The 22,742-nt window shown below is 37.7% G+C and overlaps 1 protein-coding gene across 1 annotated transcript in view; it reads left to right on the plus strand.

Annotated features, from left to right (window-relative positions):
* Positions 1-22,742, plus strand: part of LOC114881645 (cytochrome P450 6A1-like) — a 113,153-nt gene that overhangs the window by 27,549 nt on the left and 62,862 nt on the right. The window lies entirely within an intron of this gene.

The raw sequence follows: 22,742 nt of genomic DNA on the forward strand, positions 1-22,742 counted from the left end.
AATTTTACTAACAAGGGAACATCGGGGACTGATACACTCCGATTTTGATGAAACTTTGCATAAATATTTATTAGACCTGTTTATGAAGATAACTGTAATTCGTTGGTGCCCGTTTTTCACTTTGAGGGAGATATCAACCCTTTTATCCGAACCGCCCTTTCTATATACGTGCTTATAAATCGTAAACAACAAAAGATATAAAAGAATAGTTGAAATAAAAGTTATACCGTTTCTTGAGGTCTATAAAGCTGCATGTAAGTTTTTTTTTTAAATCATCCTTTTTGCAAAATTGAATTCCCCCTCCCCCTCCGTTTTGAAAAACTTTACTTTTTTTTCAATCAATAAAAGCGCCTATTTATTATGAATTCAACGATGTATTATAGTGTATAGTTATTTTAATTATTTCGATGGAATTTTTGATTTAAGTTGTTTGATCTGTCTGTATCGACCGCTAACTCGACTTATAGTACTTGCGACGTTGATAGAACCTATATACGTTTTACAAGATATTTGCGTTTATATAAAATCGCAATAACAAGCCATTTATTGTAGGCGTATGATATTTTTTAAAAAAGTAAACATGTTATACTTGAAACACGTTAAAAAATTCGGATTTTACTCTTTCGATGTTTTGTGATGCTCTTGAAAGAGGATCCATAGTCCATGATATTGATATTTGAAAATGGGCATTGGAAGCAAAAGAAAACATTGATTTGCCAACATTTAAAGCAAGAAAGTGGTGGATATTTAAATTTAAAAAACTGCATGGAATAGTTTCGCATAAAATAACAAAATTTGTAACTTACTGGGAACGTGAAAATTCTCAAGAAATAGATACAGTTATCGATAATTTTATTCAAGTTGTGAAATCGAATATTAATAGTTATAGTGTAGAAAATGTATTTAATTCGGATGAAAGTGGTTTTAATTTAGAACATCATTCTGGTCGAACGCTAGCTGCAAAGGGATCAAAAACAATTGAAGCTGTCTTACAGTCCATATCATCAACCACTCATAATTATATCATACAACCTACTGTTCGGACCGAGAATAAAAAAAAGTTTATTCAATGCTCCAAATGTTCATGTTTCTGCTTGAAAATCTGGCAAATTAACTTCAGAGCACTTTAAAACTTGGTTTACTGAAATATTTTTAACAAACGTGGGATCTCGAAGCGTTTTCCTACTAGATTCATAGAGTGGACACTGTCTAAGTGTTTTGCAAGACTTTGTTCCTGAAGGAAAAGAAGTACTTTTCCTGACGATACCGAAAAAGATGACAGGAAGACTATAGCCTCTTGATGTTCTTGGTTTTCGAATATGGAAAAATTTCATAAGAACTTTTTCCGATCAGGCCATTTTATTGAATCATGACGTTATTTTACATCAACGAAATAATATCATAAAACTACAATCTCTTGTACATAATCAGTTGTCTTCACCTAGATCCCAAAATTTGTTTAAGCATTCGTGGTACAAAAGTGGATATATAGAAGAACGTTCGGCACGCTATGAAAATCCAGTCGATTATTGTTTTACAATACAGGTTGACAAAATTCATCGGTGCGATATATGCGGAGAATTAGCTATATGTACTTCGTTGTGCTTGGTGTAAAAAATATTTGTTTTAAACACTTTTTTGAAGAATTTCATTACTGTAAAAGCTATGTTGAATAATATTAGTTGTTATATACATGTACAATAATATTATATTATAATAAAAATTAAAGTCAGAATAAGCGAAATATGTATAGGAGCGGATTTAACGAACACAGTATGGATAAATGAGATTGTTACTGTATCAAAAACTCTTACTATACATTTTCAGCTTATTTTTATATGTAGATTAACCGTCTTTTCAATTGTACTACTACATCGGAAGTACTCGGTATATTTTAGAAAGTCTACAAAATAAATGTACTTCATCATATGATGATGAAATTAATCTTGCAGTTATGAAAATGACATGTAAAGCGGATGGTAAAATGGTTCTTATCAAAGATCTTATCAACGTTGCAAGTATAAGTTGAGTTAGCCGTCAATGCAGACAGATCAAAAAACTTAAATCAAAAATTCCATCGCAATAATTAAATCAACTATACACTATAATACATCGTTGAATTCATAATAAATAGGCGCTTTTATTGATTGAAAAAAAGTAAAGTTTTTCAAAACGGAGGGGGAGGGGGAATTCAATTTTGCAAAAAGGATGATTTAACAAAAAAAACTTACATGCAGCTTTATAGACCTCAAGAAACGGTATACTTGTTTAGGAGATGAGGGTATAAAAAATAACTTAAGTCAGATTCCGTTTAGCGATCTTTAATCCTCCGTGGCTCATGCGGAACTCCTCGAGAGAGAAGTCTCGCCACCCATGCTGCACGACTCCCCTTGCCGTAGCGACTCTACGGCGCACCATGCCAATGTAAACATAGATAAGGGCCCGATCTGGCCAACGCTTACACCTGTTATTTCAACTATTTTTTTATATCTTTTGTTGTTTACGATTTATAAGTACGTATATAGAACGGGCGGTTCAGATAAAAGGGTTGATATCTCCCTCAAAGTGAAAAACGGGCACCAATGAATTACAGTTATCTTCATAAACAGGCCTAATAAATATTTATGCAAAGTTTCATCAAAATCGGAGTGTATCAGTCCGCGATGTTCCCTTGTAAGTCGGTTTGACTCGTCTTCACGTACCGTTTCTCGCCTAACGGACCATTTTATTTCGCTAGAGAGTTCGAACGTAGAGTGCTTGATCATCGATTTCGCATCGACCTCGCGTGGGGATCGATGCGGACGCATCTTCGGCGAGTGGGAATCCTACTGACCTGACTATATATGTATATGTATGTAACATATACGGTTACAAGAGGAAGGTCCAATGCAGGGCGGTCAACTCATGGTTTGACGAGATTGTGTCCATATTTAATAATATCAGTGTCCAAACTAGAAGAAAATATCGACAAAATGCAGTTGCGGAATCGAAGCATTTTTAGGCCACCAAAAGAGTTTTCTGACTCAAACGGTGAGTTGACCGTCCTACATTGAACCTTTCTCTTTCGAATGAGCCCTTATTCAGCTCAAGATCTTCTCATACAAGGACGAATAACCGATTCCAGTAATTACATTCCCACAGACTAGTTCCGCCATTATCTGGATACTACAGAGCAAGTCACGTGACAAATTTAGTTCAGCTAGTAGTTATAAGGTGGCGACAAACTAAAAAGACTGCCAATCTGGAATCGTAGCCAGAATCAAGCGTCAGCTTGATTCCGTCGCTCGAACTGTGCTGCGAAGGCAAGCGAAAAAGGCAACAACGCCCGAACGCTAAGTGAAACGCACTACAGTCAGGCTGTCCTTCTCCCATTCTGAATGTTGAGATTGTCCCTTTTCGCTAAGTTTTGACTGCTGCCCGCCTGGATTTTTCACAGTGCCCCATAACAAACCTAGCCCCATTCAAACTATATCGTGTTTGGTATCATTTTAATCAGAAAAATTTCATCGATGCGTTAGTAAAAGTTTCAGTAATAAAAAGTCAAAAATAAAAAAGTTTTATAGTCGAATTAGTATTAGTCACACCGATACGTTTCGGCTCTTTCCTTTGATCATCGGACCTCTCTCTTTCCACCACTGTCTGTCGCGTGTAACCCGAGATTCGACACCTCGACTGGATATATGCAACGCCTGGGTCCCAATGTTTGTTGCATATATCCAAGTTTTACTGTATTCCGCTTTCACTGTATAGACGCGAGGTCCCTCCATTTATTAATTCTAATCACAGCCGACTCTAGTACAGTGCGCCGATGAGATGTTGCGGAGGCTAAGAAGTGACTGCTCGGTCTGCCTCGCCTAGTCCCAACGTCGTCACGCACCCACACCATTTGACTTTACGGTGTACAAGCGGCGGGCTTAGTATGTGTGAGCCTTTCGACCAATAACGCGCGACGGTCTAGAATGCGTGTGCATTAGCCGTGACTAGAAACCTCTGACCAATCGTACCCGCATTCCTTAGCCTCCGCAACATCTCATCGGTGCACAGTACTGGCCGTGCTGAAGTAAAAATGGCAACACCGCGGGAGTCCGGTCTGAATATATCAACACCTACCCTACTCTATCTGCCTCCCGGACTCCCATACTCCCAGCCAATCAACGTCATCAGACTCCCGACTACTCTCTGGACTTCACATAACCTCTTTGGTTTCGTTCGAATCATTTCGCTTGTTTCAAGGTTTTCATTAACTCATATACTGTGACCTCTTTTGGGTTCACTCTATACACGGGGTGTCGCGAAATACAAAACTTTGTTGGGCGCCAGCCACTGATTGTGACAACCGAAAGCAAAAAAAAGGAAAAGGGGTAATGGGGACTTTACAATAGAGGGGGGATTCGGGCACTTTCGTCCGTACAGTTTCGCGGGGGAGTACGCGAGGAGGAGATAACGGGGGACAGGAAGGTGCAGGGTCGGGATGGGTTCTCGCGGGGTCTCTATGTTACGCGTAGCTTGAATAATACACAGGGGGTCCGAAACGAGAAGGTGTTCGTTGCCAAACTCGGACTCTATAACAATATGATCGAAAATTATAAAACCAAAGGGCTCACCAAAATCATGCCACACACTCCAACACAACTCAACTCGCTTTTCTATAAATCTCAAAGTTGCCGTACAAAATCTCTCCAAAACTTGCTACGTTCGTATACAAAAGATAGCCTAGGGCTTAATGCCGGCTCGTCGTCGCCGCTGCGACGACAAGACCGTCGCGGGATATTTTAGGGAGGGGATGGGGTTTGGAAGGGGGCCTCTTACGGCCCGGGATGGATCGATTATCGATTTGCGATACACCAGTGATCGGGGTCGATGGGGCTGACGGACTTCCTGCAGTGACGGGTGGGCTGAGGTCTTCGGGCTCGGCGACAGATGGCTCCGGGTGGACGTTTGCGTCAGTTTAGGCCGCTTCATCATGATTTCTGGAAAACTCCTCGGTGCTCCGTGTTTGCTGGACGGGTAGATCTGCCGCCGGCCTCGAAGCTCCTGGTGAGGGTGATCCTCGATGGTCTGTCCGTCGCCTCCATCGGCCCGACACCGATGGGCGAGGAGAAAGGGGTGAGGTGAGGGAAGGGTTATGGGTTAGTGTTAGGTGGGCGCATGGGTGGGGGAAAGCGCAGCGATTGTAACGGGGGGGCACGGGTGTCACCACGTTACAATACACGTTTATCAATTCTTAAATGATTCAATTTGATCCAAAGATGGTTTCATTTTGCTTCATACCTAAATTTTCTTGAAACCACTATAAATATTTCAAATATCATATTTCGCAACACCTAACTACTTCGAGAGTACACAAAATATATATCACATTTGTAACAATTTTATACTACCACAGCACTTCTACTTGCCATAGTTGCAACGTTTATGTATAGTTTATTCATAATTAATACAAAACAGTGTATATTACTACAGCCTGTAACAGTATTTTTTGTCTACTTTTTCTCGTTTGGTAACGGGGAATTTTTAGCCGCGGCACTGCTTCAAGGGATACCCGTTCGCGAATAACCAAGGTTTCGTCGTAGTAGTCAATTTAAAGAATTAATTATATCCAAATTCTTAAGTACACTTATTTCTGTTCACGTCAACATCAGTGAAATAGTTATTCCGTGAAGCAGTGCCGCGACTCAGTTTGTGACTCCTGGGTTTGTGGCACATATGATTTGTGCTTTGCGTTTTATATATTCAAGAAAATCCTTTTTAAATATTCATATAATAATTTAGTATTAACGTTAAGGTCACTCTTCGTTAGTAACGGAGAAATCGTCAAGGTCACGTACTCGTGCCCTGCCGAGATCTCTTAGTTGTTCTAAACAATAGTGCCCAGATATTCCAAACAAACATAGTCTCGCCCAACGTAACGAATTACACCATCAGTTGCATTAAATTGATAATTTCGATTCTTGTCAGTCAAATCTCAAAGATAGTTAAACATAAATCGCCGATAGTGCATGCCTACCCATCACTGGTGGCAAGTGTGCAGTTGTCGTTCCGGCAAAGGTTTCTATATACTGTATGTGAGGAAAGCACGGTACTGAACGGACCACTGAGTCTGGAAGAATCTAAGAGACCACGGAAGTGCCTCTGGACATTTCCTAGATACCACGGAACGTAAATACTTTGTGCACATCAGCGATGTGAGACTCTATCCCGCAAGGGCAAGACCTCCCGTCGTTCTGATAATCTCATATATAAACCAATTGCTTAGATTCCATCTATTCTCACAAGAACCGAGATTATTTCAACAGATCGTTCAGCAAAGCGTTATATTACGAGCCAGGAGTGGCGTTCCGCGTTTTCTGAATTAAATAATACAAATTCCGATAGCTAATGTGAAAATATATAAGCAGACTTTTACCAGATATCTAAGACGAAGTTTGACCATCAGAACTGAAACCGTAGAATCGGGATTTGAACTGAATCTCCTGGTTTCTCACTTCTACCATAGTGCCATGGACGAAATTATGTTGTTTTATCGACTCGTCGATCCTGCTGTCACGTGCTTTGGCGGCTTGACCATCGAGCCGATAACGTAGAAATGACGAGAGCAGCCGAAACCGGTGAGCTCACACGGACACGTGGGGCAACACGCTTGTGTTAGATGAAACAACCGAAGTAGGGGAGTCACTGGGACGTCGTGGAGAGGGTAAAAATTTGTCCCACGTCCCACGATTCTGACATCACTGGCTGCCACCAGTCCTGATCATTTATAACGTGTTAAACGTCCTCTACGATCAGAACAATTAAAAGACGGAAAAGTAAGATTTTAATTATTTCCGTTGGGTTCGTCACTGCTCTGGGTTCCATACGGGTCCCTCCTTGAAACTGTATGTTGGTATGCGTGGATTTAAAGAAGGAAGGGATTATAATTGAAAGAAATGAAAACAAAACGTTTAGTGTGCAAAAATCAAATATAATTCAAATAAAATGAAGTTAACAATGAAATAAATCTTTAACTGAATACTGAAACGTAATATACCGATATGTGAAATCTGATAATTAACTGAATTTGAACAAATGAAATTTACAAGGGTAAAGATGCTTAACCTATTGTAGAATTATGACTATTGTTTCGAATAAAGTTTGATTAAAATGTGAATGCCCTTTGATTTGAATTGAGGCTTGTTAATGTAATTTTGAACGCAATTTTGATTTCACTTATGAACAACTATCTCGACAATTAGTAAGATGAAAAAAGTATAACCCGAAGGCTTAACAAGTCGTACCCCGTATGAGGTTCGTAGTTGAGGCAATCGTTTCTGAAATAGCAATAATAGAAAATACGAAAAATATATAAATTATAATTTGGTACCTGATTACGAAAGACGGGACGATCTTGTAAAAAGAGACTCCTATAACCCGTAGGCTTAATAGATCGCCCGTTTTGCCTCGTTGAAATATAATTTGAATGCCTTGCTCGAAAGAATAGTAATGAACAAGCTTACCAAAAAGGTGTATATTACAATGTATGATTATCGCTTTTCTGAATCGTCGAAACTCGTTGCCTGTAGATCTGGAACACCAAGAGAGAAGGTAGAGACTTCGCTACACACGCACTTGTCGCACGCGGTTGACCGTATATCTATTGCAAATTCACGCGAACAATTAACGAATTACGAAACACGACGGTTACGAACAGGACGATTACATGATTCTAAAAAATATTCAATTAATTACGCGACAATGAAGTTAAATCGAAGACTACGCGAGCAAACGGATTAAAACACAGAAAGAAAGGATAGCAATTTAGGTAGAAGGAAGATTTTACGTGCGCGTCTATGAGTCCTTATTCAGAATTCCGATTACTTTAACCCGCACGGCACTCTGCCTCGCTACGCGGAGGGCTTTACCGCAGAGAAAATATCGCGAAACTTCCAAATAACTCTGTCTCTCGGACACACGGGCTCCCGACCACGTACTTACGATTGATCGATCAAGCGTGAGGAATTTTGCGCGAGGTCGACGGTCGAAGGGCCCGTCGCGCGATCATCGTTCTTGGAGGGGACGGTTTGACGAATCGTAGTGCGTTTTCGGCAGTGTCGCGTGCCCGGTGATTGGCTAAGACGCGCGAGCTAGACGAAGATCTTTCATCCCCTTTCTTTGGTGTTCCTTTTCTTTTCTATTTCGTCGCCATAATTGTTTCAACGGTTTCTGAAACTACGCAGTATTTTTATTTGGATTTATAGTATTGAATTCCGCAACTAATATGAATAAAACGCAACTATTAGACGGATTGAATTTATCAAATGAAATACGATGAAATATACAATCTCCAAACAATGAGGCCGTCATCCGTAGGATTTTACCTTAACAAGGATCGAAATTATTCGTTTTGCGGTTTGCAACGAAGATTAATAATTATAGTGATTGTTTCAGCGGACGATACGCTTACGGTGGTTGTAATGCCGTGACATACTATTCATTGGTTGTATCAATATGCATATTCATTTTCAGATGGATCCGGCATTCGCTCTCTAATGAATTTAAACAATTTCAATCTAGCGAACATTCCTTCGAGAACGTTCCTTTGTTCAAATTTGCCGTTCTCGCTAGGCAGTTCTTAGAATTTTCAATCCAATAGTGTTTGTTGCTTTGAACGACCCTTGATTTTCGAACGGCGGTCGAACATTCGCGACGTTCGCTTTTATAAGGGTTCTCATTTCTTACTTTCATCGTTTAAATACATTGTTAGAACAAAGGAAAGATGGAAATAAATGACTCTGAGTAGACGATTGAACGATTCGATTTATTCTCCTCGAGAGCAACGAGCAAGTTGTTCCGACGAAAGACTCGTAAAGAATGCCCATTTCGGACCTGGAGAGTCCTTTTCCCTCTGCGGAAAACTCGAGGACTCTTGATGAGTTTATGACGCCCTGTCGCCGTAGTGTCGGGCCCCGTCGCCCGAGTGTCCTGGCGACTGTCTTGCAGCCACGTGCGTTCCGTATGGGTCAATGGTCAGTTGGCTTTCGAATTTTCCAACAACATATTCATTCGTCCACTCTTTCACACTATCATTCCGATCAGGTAATAATGATCCTTGTTGGACCGGCTGACGCTGTGTGCAGAAGAGCGAGAAAGAATGTTCTACCAAAGAAGTTATTACGGTTTTCCCATTTCTACGCAGTTAGCAGGGGAATTCCCAAAATGCGAAGCACTGGCCAACTGCGTAGCGCCGATGTTGTGCTACGGCTCTCTCTTTCTCTCGAGTTAACCCGAGTTTTTGTGCGCTGTTAGATACTGTATTATGTTACTATGGTTGGCGACGGTAGTATCAAGGAGGGTCACGTAAACTATTGTAAAGAAGGAAATAGAAACGACCTTTCCTCGTGTACCTCGCATGAGAAATCCTCGTAACCCCGAAGGGCTTGACAAGATACACGATTCCAGGGTAGAGCAGATAAAGAAGAGAAAGCGATAGAAGAAGTCAAAAATAGAAAAGAATTAAACTCAAACTCTTCCTTGTACACCCCTGCATGAGAAATCCTCGTAACCTCGAAAGGCTTGACAAAAATGTACAAGGTCGAGGAGGAATAGAAAGATTGGCGGAAAAGTGAAACACCCACCTCACGCCCCTTACATGAGATACTCTCGTAATCCAGAAGGGCTTGATAAGGGACGCAAGGCGGATAAATCTCAAAGGGTCTAGCCGTATAAGCATAGTGAATCGGCCCCAGCAACAATTTCGGTTGATATTTATACCACATAATGCTTCTTGCCTAAACAACAATTGTGTGCAATATCAATCCCATACCCCCTCTGATAAGGGAGATATAAGGGTAAACCCCCAAAACTTTACTATTTTTTTTCTCAGAAACTATTCAAGATATTTGAACACATTAAGGTGCAAATAGTAGATATTCATTAGCTGTATTTCGTATTTTTTTTCAAAATTTTTATCCGATGATTAAGAGTTGAAAATTAATAAATAAATTTTTGAAAGTGATTTTTATAAACAATCCCTTGAGTGACACCCATCGAAAAAATTACGAATAATCTTTTACTATTTAACTATTATCTGTAAAAGTTTCAAGAGTGTCGGATTGGTACATCATAGTTAAAAAAAAATAAAACCAATGCAACGCTCTTTCATAAGGCAAGGCCTGGCTGAACGTTAGAGGCGCTCAACCTAACCGACCTATAGGGGAATACGTTGCGCCGCGCCGACCCACCACGTTTCTCATACCAGAAACAGCTCTCAGAAAAGTATGAACTCTTCTTTCCCTAAAATATGTGTTAGTTAACAGTCATTTATTTAAATATATTAATAATTTAAATTTTTTAATTAACGTGTTTTCACGGTGTTCCTCGTTTTAAGTATGTGGGAGCCCTAAAAAGAGCTGATTGTGTTGTATGTTACAAATGGCCTCTTATATAAATGCAACTAAGGTGTTTCTCGTTTTTAAGCCCTAAAAAGAGCTGATTATGTTATGTATGGCCAGGTAGATGATTTGAAAAAGAATACTTGAAAATTTTCTTTTTTAAATCACGCTTGTAAATAAGTTTTAATCTTCGTCGCTATTTTCATCAATAACTGGAATAATGTTAGTTTTATCAAATAAGTGAGTTAAAATTTATAACATAATTAACCCTTTTCAGGGCGCCCATATACTTAAAACGAGGAAGACCTTAGTTACAACTATTCACAGGTACCAGCTATAATTTAATTAAAAGTAACACGTACGTGAAAAGGTAAAGACGGAAATAGTTATAGAAGTCTATGTTTTTTACAACGTTGAATAGAATAATATTGCAGTTATACCTGTGATACCTTCTTCGACTATTAAAAGGACAACGAATGGCATCTAACATAGTGCCATTGTTCAAGACATGATATAAATCTGTGATTTAGGGCTCTCACATATTTAAATCGAGGAACGCCGTGAAAACACGGACGCTAAAAGTTAAGATCAGAAAATTTAATTAAAAAATTTAAATTGTTAATATATTATTTAAATAAATAACTGTTAACTAACATACAGTTTAGGGAAAGAAGAGTTTATACTTTTCTGAGAGCTGTTTCTGGTATGAGAAACGTGGCGGGCGGCGCGACGCAACGTATTCCCCTATAGGTCGGTTAGGTTGAGCGCCTCTAACGTTCAGCTTGGCTTTGCTTTATGAAAGGGCGTTGCATTGGTTTTATTTTTTTTTAACTATGATGTACCAATCCGACACTCTTGAGACTTTTTGATGGCAGGAGTGGGAGCGGCAGTGGCACACGACACGGTTAAAAGTGCAAAAGTATTTATTCTGAAATATATGATAATATAAGATAAATCGTACAATGACGCGTTCCGACGTGTACGCCATGTGTTACGGAAGTGAGAACGTTTACAATCCGATCTTAGCCACAGATACGAATAGAAAAACCACTAGGCGGTTGGCAACTATTATCCGCGCGTCGTTCGCCGGTAACACTTTTATAGATAATAGTTAAATAGTAAAGGATTATTCGTAACTTTTTCGGTGGGTGTCACTCAAGGGATTGTTTATAAAAATCACTTTCAAAAATTTATTTATTAATTTTCAACTGTTAATCATCGGATAAAAATTTTGACGAAACACTGATATATTCAAGAAAATATGTTTTGCAACCCCAACTTTGGGGGCTATTTTCACCCCTTCAGCATGGACGATGGTCGATAAAAAAAAATACGTGTCAAATATTTTTTTGAATTCTATATCATACTCAAAGTGCATCAAAATCGGCGTGTGTCGATTGGGTTATGTCCCTTGTTAGTTAAAGAAAATATACGATTAAAATTTTGAAATATACCTTTCATATGTATATTATTAAATTATAATAGCATAAACATGTTTATTATTTTTTAAAGTATTTTAACAGTGTTGATTGCACTTTCTTCTGCTTTTTCATATCTCCGTATATGTGATGATAAACCCGCAGTATTTTATCCAAGTCTGTGTTAACTTGCATGCTTCGATCCATGTCTGGATCGAAAAGAGCCTTGCAAACTTCGTATTAATTGAATTTTTGTTCGCATTAAATACGACCTGGTATTATTTTTAAATTCGCACTAAACCGAATATCGCACTATGTGAACTAGCATTAATCGAGACTTACCTGTATACTAGTTTTTGGTCGACGCGATATGTATATAGAAACAGTAGAGACAGGTGATTGCATTTGGACCCATGCACCGCCAGAGTGGACGGTAGAATACACGTAGGCATACGTAGAATTCAATGTAATAGTAACAATACTTTTTCACGAATATCTCGGAAACTGAAGCTTTCAGTTGATTATGCATAATAAAAAAGTTCTTCAGCATCATGCCCCCGACAACATATTAAAGGGTCATTGAAATCAACCTATGTTGAGATTAGAAACTTTCTGTTTTTTGCAATAATAATCCTTGGCAATGAAAACATGCAAAATATTTTTTTAACGCGACCAATGGGGAGTTATACTCTACAAGATGCACAAAGTTTCGCTCCGATTGGTCCATCCGTCTCACGGTAATCAGTGAACATACGTCAAACGTACATAAAACAGTACGTTTTTTGCAATAAAAATCGTTCGGAATGAAAAAATGCAAAATGTTTTTTTAACCGGAACAATCAGAACACATACTCTGCAAAAGGCACATACAAGATGCAAAAGGTTTCGTTCCGTTTGGTCCATCCGTCTCAGAGTAATCGGTGAACATACATAAAAAAAATAAAAAAAATACACATCGAATTTAGTATCCTCCTCCTTTTCGAAGTCGGATAACAAAAAGACAAGCATCGGTAGCTGCTTCATCAACGGAAGCAGAGTATATGGCATTGTTTGAAGCCGTTAGGGAAGCACTTTGGTTAAAATCGTTAGCAGTTAGCATTAACATAAATATTTCTGATCCGATTATAATTTATGAAGATAACAATGGCTGTATAAATATTCCAAACAGTCCAGGCAATCATAAAAGATCAAAGCCTATTGACATAAAGTATCATTTCTCTAGAGAACAAATAGAGAAAAAAATGTCGTAAAACTTGAATTTGTCTGTACAGAACGCCAGGTAGCAAATATATTTACGAAATCACTGCCAGCAGTTAAATTCTTGGAATTTCGAACAAGGATGGGAGTTGAGTGATTTTTCAAGAAGAAAATTTTTGAGTATAGTTAAGTATTCGAAATGGTCTGATTAGGTTTTTACTGGGTTTCCCTAATCCTCGCAACAAATGTTGGACCATGTGTAGTTCCCAGAGAAGGCAAGGAAGGATGGTTATTAATAAATATAAAATTTATCAAAAATAATATTATAGAAACGAGTAAACTTTGTAACGTGTTTATTAAGTTAGATTAAACTCGCCCGATTCATTTTTGAGGATGCGTGTTGGATTATTCAGCAATAATCCTTGTACAAAAATAAATCGTTGAGAAGCACTGTCTTTTGTGCATCTACGATAGCCTGACTGGCACCATCAGGTCTAAAGGCTGGTTCAGACACGGCTAGTAATTTAGTCGAGTGGGGAGTAGCTACTTACATACTAAATACTAAACCGTTTAGTGCATAGAAAAGTGTCCGGACTAGTACAGTTGAGCTTTGAAAATCAAGAGTTCAAGATATATCCCTTGACTAAAGAAATGCGTCCGGACAGGTCTGTCCGGAAGCCTAGTTAGTGGTGGGGGAAGCCTACTCGACCAGAAAAATCCAATGAAACGGATCGACTCGACTAAATCGTTTTACTAAATTACTCGACTAAACTCTAGTGTCCATACACTAAACTACTCGCCACTCGACTAAACTACTAGCCGTGTCTGAACCACCTTAAGTGAACGGCAGATTTCCTTTCGGAGGTCTGTGCGTTGCCTCACTTCCAGGTTGAATTTCACAAAGTGAACATCCTTCAAAGCCAGTTAAGAAATAAATTTATAGTATTAAAAGAGACTACAAAGACTATAATCATTTACCCCATGATCTAATAATTAACGAAAAAAATACTTTGTAATCATTTTTGAAAAAATATGGAAAAACAAATACACGATTTGGGAATAAAAAGTTTCCATATAATAAAAAAAGGATTGAAATGGAATAACTAATAAACGTGTTAAATTGGAAAAAATTCAAAAATAATGTAAATAAAACTTACCCTTTCATCCGTAAATGACCCAGTTGCAATGAAAATGTTTTGCTGTCACTGGGTCGTTGTGCCGATCCTGAACATTCGAGGAGGGAACACGTTACGAAGAACAGCTGATCTCCAGACGAGATCATTGAACTCACTCCACCCCACGGTCACTATCATTCTTCACAGAATTTCGCTACATGGTCCGAAAGGGGCCGATTTTTTCAACTAAATAAACATTTTTATTCACTGTCGTGTTGTTATAGCACTGCGCACAAATGAAAAACGTAATATTCCGCACTACTTCGTAACGTTTTCACGACGTTACTGGTCTTCCTTTTCAATTTCAAATGAGACTGTTAGGTTGAGCGTCTGCGAGGTTTTTTGTCGCTCTTTATCCTTTTCTACGTTCGGCTGTATTCAAGGTCACGTAGGCAGATCGTTTTATCAAACATGCCTCTCTTAAGAAATAAACCTTTAACATCAGAAAAGGAAAACTCTCAGGCAAAAAGGCCGCTTGATCTTGAAATAAACAATATGCAATGTGTACGAACGTGAACTGGTTGCTGTTTAGTGAGATCGGGTTGAAGTCCCCTTCGAGCGAAGTTAACCTTATAGAATCCGCGAGTCGAATCAGTCGTCGAAACACCGCGAGTGTTTCTATTTGGCATTATAATCAACCACACACAACACCCCCGCATTGCCAGTGCGTCAAAACCGAACACCAGCGGAAGTAGGTAATATACAACACACACCTACATACGTGACAAGGACAATTGTAATGGCCTGAGATTGTAAAAAAAAAAAAAAAAAATTATCTACACATCGAATTGAGTATCCTCCTCCTTTTCGAAGTCGGATAAAAAATACATATATTACTGTGTCAAACCCACATTACCATCATTCTTCAAACCCAGTGAACTTATAGTGACAATTCCCACAACAATACAACCTAACCGTTCGGGTTGTATTGATTATAAATAATATAAGTTACGCGGCCTCTCACCTGAAAGCCTCCGCTAGCCACACGTGCTGCCTAGTCTTCGGCCACGCAACACTCGGAAAGATAAAATTCAAATGAATTATAAAGTATACTAGATTAGTATAGATTCTATTCGGTGCATAAAGTAAGTTAAAATGTTAACAACTTTTTAAATAATAGGATCTGATTGAAACGAAGTACATTTAACTAAAATCTTGACTTTGCGTTTGATTTAAAAAAAATTCCGCAACTTGCCACAGGTTTAATTATTACTAGAGGGAAAGAGTGAACCTTCCTCTATCAGAATCAGAAAAAATTGGGTGCACGTTTTTGCACCTTTTCAAGAAAATGGCGATTGACCATCTGATATAATCAGAAATGATCATCATATAGGTAAGCACCTCTCCACTTTTTTTTGAAGGCTCTAAAATAATGTCGGATCGGTGTCCTGTCAACAATTTCCACATTGTACATCCTTGCAATATACCATGACAAATCTTCATAATTCTCGAAACTGTTTTCATGAGTGATTGATTGACAGTGCTAATGAATTAATTTCATTTCGCCGGCAGATGTCGACAAATACAGATGAGCTCTGGTGAATGTCGGACGACACGTCTGAACAGGATTATCCCGTCGTCTAGCGCAACACGACGTGTGTTGTGTTGTTGATGTTCGTCAGTTTCTCTAACCTACCCTAACCTTCTCTTATTATTTTTTTTTTATAATAAATCATGATATACAAATTTTTATTTCGTTTGAATTAAAACCGACATTCGCCATTAGTGCATACTGATTGTCGACATTCACCGGTGTAAGTGAGAAATAATGATATGTGGCAAATATTTCGGACATACATAAATCGACTTGGTGAATATTGACATTTACTGGACGAGGTCGACATTTACCAGATTTCGGTCTTACACGGTAACATATATATAAGATGGTCACGTAGTTGTATAAACGAAATATAATTCCGTATTTTTTGTTAAAAATTATGGTAATTATGCAGATGATTGACGACCTCGCCGATTTTGATGACCTTGAAATATGTTGTCAAGGTCGTTATTCTGAATAACTTTTCCCTATACATGTTACCGCCGCTCGGCCTTCGTTTTCCAGATATTCGCAAAAATAATTTTATTGCTGTCATTCACCGACTGTCACATGTCGGTTCAAAGCCACAATTTCAGATATTTTTTTCCTGCAACAAAAAACAAGAATATAGAACTTCGTTCCATAAGCCCTGCGGAGCAAAAAATAAAACATCCCCCACGACTTGAACAGTAACATATTAAATTCGGTTTGCTGACTGGGGAGCTGAGCCCCCCAAACCCTCCTTAATAACTACACTAACTAATACCGATACCCAATTTTAATATAATATAATTTAATATAATCGTTTCGCGTGGAAAGTGTATGCATGGAGGTAATTATTTTTAAATAATTATCTTCGTACTTTAAGGCGGGGGACTCCAGCCCCAAGAAATATAGCCCAACCATATCTTATATACCAATCAAAATATTTGGTGGTTTAAACAATAATGTTATCAAATACAAGCAAACAGTACGGTATATTATTGTGTATGTAACGTCCCAGCGGTACCTCAATTTAAGAATCAGTCGTAATGGTCGATAAATGTTTAGTCGGTAAGTCGGTCGGTAAATTAAGTTATCGATAAATGATCGACGTGCAACTACGTATGCGCCAGCGGAACCCCGATGATCTCGCGGTGGGGTGAAGTCTTAGAGTAGGGAGACCGCATAGATTAGGGAGTAGGGGTGCTTGAGAGACAAGTGATGGGGAATTCCAGAGATCAAAAGGAATTCTATATAGAAAAAAAGCGCTTGGTCAGCAGAATCTGACTATAAATAGAGGCGTGCCACGCGGAAATAAATCAGTTTGGTTTCGACCATGCTCAGCTCGACTTTGACTTCGGTCGAGTGCAGCTACCACTTTAGCAATAGAGGAAAGGCTACGGCTGCTCAGCGCTGAACCACTTAGGTAGGGATATAGCGACAGAGTAGCCGATGCTAAATTAAATTCCTTACAGCGACAAGTACAAGTTTCTACGGATCTACAGACCTTTTACTCATGGTGCGCAACGCGTTCACTATATGTGGGTTTAGTCACCTATCAAGTGTAAAGAGCTAGCGAGGAGTGGAGCTCCTTGAACAAGGCCTATACTACACATAGCTCTGGCTTGCCCAGAAACCAATTGCGACCTATAGAGTGGTCTGTTCATATCTGAGGGAACAGTACAAGTTGCTGTCCTTGATAATTTCCAGTACTTAGCGTAGTTGGTCATTATTCAGAGTGTTGGCTGTACCTATAGTCAGATACGCGTACTAATAGATACGCCGTACGTTCGCCGATTACTCCGAGACGGATAGACCAATCGGAGCGAAACTTCTTGCATCTTGTAGAGTATATATTCCAATTGGTCCTGCAAAAACATTTTTGTATTGTTTCATTCTTAATGACTTTTATCGCAAAATACGTAATACTTCATTTATATCTTCCGGCGTTTATGCTGCAGGGATGTGCCGATAGCGATGAAACCTTTCACATTTAGTAGGAGGTATATCCGCGATGATCCCACTTGCAAAAATTTATGAAATTTGTTGTTTATTAACAATTTAAATTCGGTCAATTTTTTTTCGGTTTATGGTTATTAGCTAAGAAACAGAAATCTAAAATCACCTTACACTATCCTACAAATACTACTAGTTCCACTAAAAAGTGTGAAATAAAATAATTTTTAACAAAAAAAACATCCGACTTCGAAATGCACTAAAAAGCGTAAAATAATTTCTATTTCATTTATACCAATATTCCATAGCTATTAATAATATCGACTTAATCGTTAAATAGGATACCAAATACATTTCAAAGTTTTCGGAGGCGGCGCAAAATTAAAAATACCCGAACAAACGATGCTGCCAATAACGATTTGATTGCGGTATGGCAAACTAGATAATTAATAAGTCGTAAGAGAGAAATTATAGATCCGGCTGAAAACATTTGTAATTGTAACGATTGTATGAGAAATTGGCAGCACTCCTGATGTACATGCACTATACTGCAGTTTACAAGACACCATACTTAACTCGCGCCGCTCACTAGGTCTAGAGCGATTTTTAATAATGTGTGTTACTCCCCTCTACAGCTTGCTTCTTATTATACTTTGCGATGATATAAATGGTGGGCAGAAATATATGACGTACGATAACTGATAACCGGTGATGATATTGTAAAGTTTCACGATACAATGAAATTCCTATTATTTGTCGCAAAAAAAAAACGATGTGAACGCAAAGTAGGAAGCAAGCTGTAAAGAGGAATCACACGCACTACTAAAAATCTCCCTAGACCTCAGTAGGTCACTAGCTACGGGAGTTAAGTGCGGTCACTCGTGAACTGCAGTATAGTTAATTCGCAATGGGTTTGTTGATTCCCGTTGAATATTGTTTACTTGAAATTATCAAATGGGTGATTTATCATAGGTTGCCGACGCCCGAGTTAGGATCTTCCTTGTAGAGGAAAAGTTTTTAATTTTGCGCCGCCTCCGAAAACTTTGAAATGTATTTGGTATCCTATTTAACGATTAAGTCGATATTATTAATAGCTATGGAGTATTGGTATAAATGAAATAGAAATTATTTTACGCTTTTTAGTGCATTTCGAAGTCGGATGTTTTTTTTGTTAAAAATTATTTTTCACTTAAATTTTGCTTCACTTTATTCGTCACGTGGTACAATGCTGCGGATTTCTTTTACTTTAAAGGTACAATCTTCACTCGCCAGATTTAGTTACGTCGATGGTCCTGTAACGCGATCTCGTTTTCCATCCTCACCTCAGTCTTTAAGCAACTTTCTTATATCTCACACGAGGTTTCATAAAGATCGGAGGAGAACATTTCTGTGTCTTTACTTGTTAGAAAAAAAATAATATGATTTGTAATTATTATATATTATAAGATTTAGTATACATACAACTGCGAAATATGAATAATAAATATCAATCCAAATATTTCCGCGTAAACGTTTACGCACAACCTGACTTCTATTATTTCTCTCATCTACATTGTCATTCTATCCGGGGATGTCTACGGGGAAGGGCGAGAACCCAGGACACCACCACTTTTCCGTGGGAAGGTAGATTTGATAGCGAGTGTACATATAAAACAATACATAAACGTGGAAAATTACAAATATCACCATTCATTTTTCAAAAATCTTCAGTGGATAAGACAAAATTCTGCAGTCTATCGGACAAATATTATGCTTAATGTGGAATTTCCTATATGCGTCTGACTTATTCATACTAATACAATGAATAACAATAGTTTAATCCTCTTAACGTGGAATTTCCTACATGCATCTGACGCATATGTCGAATCGTATGTGTTCGCCACTTTTGATTAAACGCAACGTTCTTACGCAGATACAATTTCTTATAAAAATGACAAACGTGTGCGTCTAGACCGGAGATCTTCAGTAAATAGTTAATCGGACTTGATCGCCTACCAATGCCTATACTTCCACTGCTATGACCTCGAGGTACGTTTTCGTTTCGGGTGAATCGTTGAGAGTAGTACATAGTGGGGTATTTTCCAAAGTTTATCGAGATCACGCACCTGAATTGGTATCTTTCACTTCTTAATCCAATTTACAACTCTAATGTGTCTACAAGAAAGCATCGTGTATAGGACAAAGAACGTTCAAGATTTCCGTGTAAACTTTACTTTAAGGTGTCACGTGATATCGTATGTTCTTCATAAAATGTGTTGGTGGGCCTATTATTGCGATGATGCCTCCCATTACTGATTGACAATCGCAGCAATGTAGATAGATACGCCCGTCGCAAGTTCGGCTGCACTCAGGTGCCCGTAAGGCGCACTGAGGTGAACGTGCCTGCTATAGATAGCGGGCGGTGTAACTATTGTCCTTGGCTACTAGGGGTCCGTTCCGTTTCACGCATTAAGCGCATGGATCGCATTCAATGTGATGCGCGCATTGATATCGTTCCGTTTCGTTAATGCGCATGATGCGTGATGATGCGCGCTTGGAAACGGAACACTTTTCTATACATTTGATGCGAATAAAAAATGGCTGATTACATGGGTGACAAAACGTTACCTGCATTAACGTTATTTTTGTTAAATAAAAACATTGAAAAAGAAGAATTGAACAATTGTATTGATTTGAGTGATACTACCAATATCAGTGACCGCGAAGATGAATTGAAAGATATTTTTGTAAATTTTGATTTGGAATTAATTTATTTAGTATTAATAGTTGGCGAAACGCGAAGAGAGGTTGTTTTTACCGAAGAAATAACTGGAAATTCAATTAATCGTCTGTCCATCTTCTTGCAAGAACAAACTTTTTTTAAATGTTCCGCGAAAGCATCCACTACGCATCAAACGCTTGAGGTCTGACAATGAGCTGTGGTAGCTGATGCACGGTTAATGCGCGAGAAGTGGTGGGAATCTGGGGAATTCTGTGCATTCTGATGCGTGCATTGAATGAAACGGAACGGTTCTCTATGCAGTCTATGCGCTTCAAGCGTGAAACGGAACGGACCCTAGGTAACGGGGGACTCTTTTCTGTATTGAAAGGTCTGCAATTCAAGACATATAAATCGTTTACAGACCAAAGTTATTAAATCCACTTTCTGAACTATTTAAAATTTCAGTATTAATGTACTTGATTAATGCTTAATCTTTTATACTTTATCAATTCCTCCACTTTTTGTTTTTTAGAGTTAAGCGATTTGGCAAATGAGCGGTGTATATGTACTCAAAAGATCAACAAGATAAACAGCGTTTAAGTCGATCTCAATGCAATAAATTAAATTGATGCAAAATTTCTATTAAACAAAATCCAGGGATTATATATACTGAATTAGCATCATGAATTAAAGAATTTAAAAATGAATATATTTTAAAGTTTATATTTGTTGGTTTGCGTGGATGAAACTTACACATCGAATTTAGATTATGTATATATAATATATTTATAAAAGGAAAAATACAAAAGTAATAAAAGAAAAAAAAACGCATTATAATCGCACGTTGAACGCATGGCATGAGATCAACCGACGACTTTCCCCTTCCGGTTATGATCAGTCACGTGATCCGCCGATCGTGCGGACACATGCGCGCTACAATATTGATATTTTTTGTTATTTCCAGTTACAAGCTATGTATCATATATACTCCTTTTAAAGAAACAGTTCGGTTTTATTTGGCATCTTGTTTATACTTTACAAAAAAAATGTAATTAAAAGTGGAAATAAAAAAGGCTACAAGTCCCATTTTAAAAAGAATTTTTTTTTTTCATAAAATGGAAGTTTACTTATGAAAGTCTTGTTATAGTTGATAACATTTCTAATAAATGAAAAAAAGAACACAATATTTTGGTAAACAAAAAATTGTTTTCTTCAGAACTTTAATTTTGACACTTATAGCCTTTTTTATTTCCATTATAGGCCATTTAAATAGGAACACTTAAATATTTCCATTATTTATAATTTAATTTTGCAATTTACATAATTACTGCATCATTTACAATATAATTTGATGGAAGAAGTTCTCTACACTACTTTAAGGGGCACATGTAACGATAAGATTATTTTTTTCAAGGTAATTTTTTTCAGTGAATTCAAAACCATCAATATATACAGTAGCTCGGAAAAGTATTCGGACACCCTTTAAAACAGAATACCTCATTTAAAATTGGACCACATGACTTGACGTTTTTTGAGAAGTTATCCAAATTAATCTAACGGAACTAGTCACGTTATTAGGTGAAAAGTTGCGATTTTCGGAAATTTTAATTACTTATAATTTCTAAGTGCATTGACCGATCTCGATGAAATTTTCAGCACACACATAACCTATTTGAATTTACGAAAGACATATTTTAAATTTTCATTATAGGCTCACATAAAAAAGTTGAAAAATTACCCTTCACTATTTTCTTTCACGATTTCAACAAATTGTAATTTTTTAAAACGACCAAAGCACATATCTTAGTAAATTAATTTGTATAACTTCTCAAAAAACCTCAAGTCATTTAGTCCAATTTTAAATGAGGTATTCTGTTTTAAAGAGGGTTCGAATACTTTTCCGAGCCACTGTACCTTCATACATAATAATTCATTTCTAATGCCTTTTCCTAAATACATATCTGTATTAAACCAAAATCACTTCTTCGGTATTAATCTTGAAAGCATAAGTGAGGATAAATAATTTGGAAATTTCTTAGGTGAGAAAAGTAATAATACTATTTTAATAATTTCTAACTGGTCGGTTTAATCCGTCTCCCTCTTGGCTTTTTTAAAATGAAGGTCATCAAAATATTTTATGGTTGCCATCATTGGTGTACTCCCCCTCCCGTGTGAACTGCCGCCTCACTATTCTAACAATAAGATTTTAAGGTTCTAAATTTCCAAACTTTCAAGATTCCAAGATTGCAAGATTTAATATTCTAATTGTAAGATTGCAAAATTATAAAATTGTAAAATTCTTAAACTCTCCAATTCTAATATTGTAAGATTCTCTCATTAAATCTTGTAAAATGCAAAATATTAAACTCTTTACATTGTTTAAGCTTAAACGACCTGGCCCATCGCAGG

The sequence above is a fragment of the Osmia bicornis genome, chromosome 14 (assembly GCF_907164935.1).
Source record: "Osmia bicornis bicornis chromosome 14, iOsmBic2.1, whole genome shotgun sequence".
Taxonomy (NCBI): domain Eukaryota; kingdom Metazoa; phylum Arthropoda; class Insecta; order Hymenoptera; family Megachilidae; genus Osmia; species Osmia bicornis.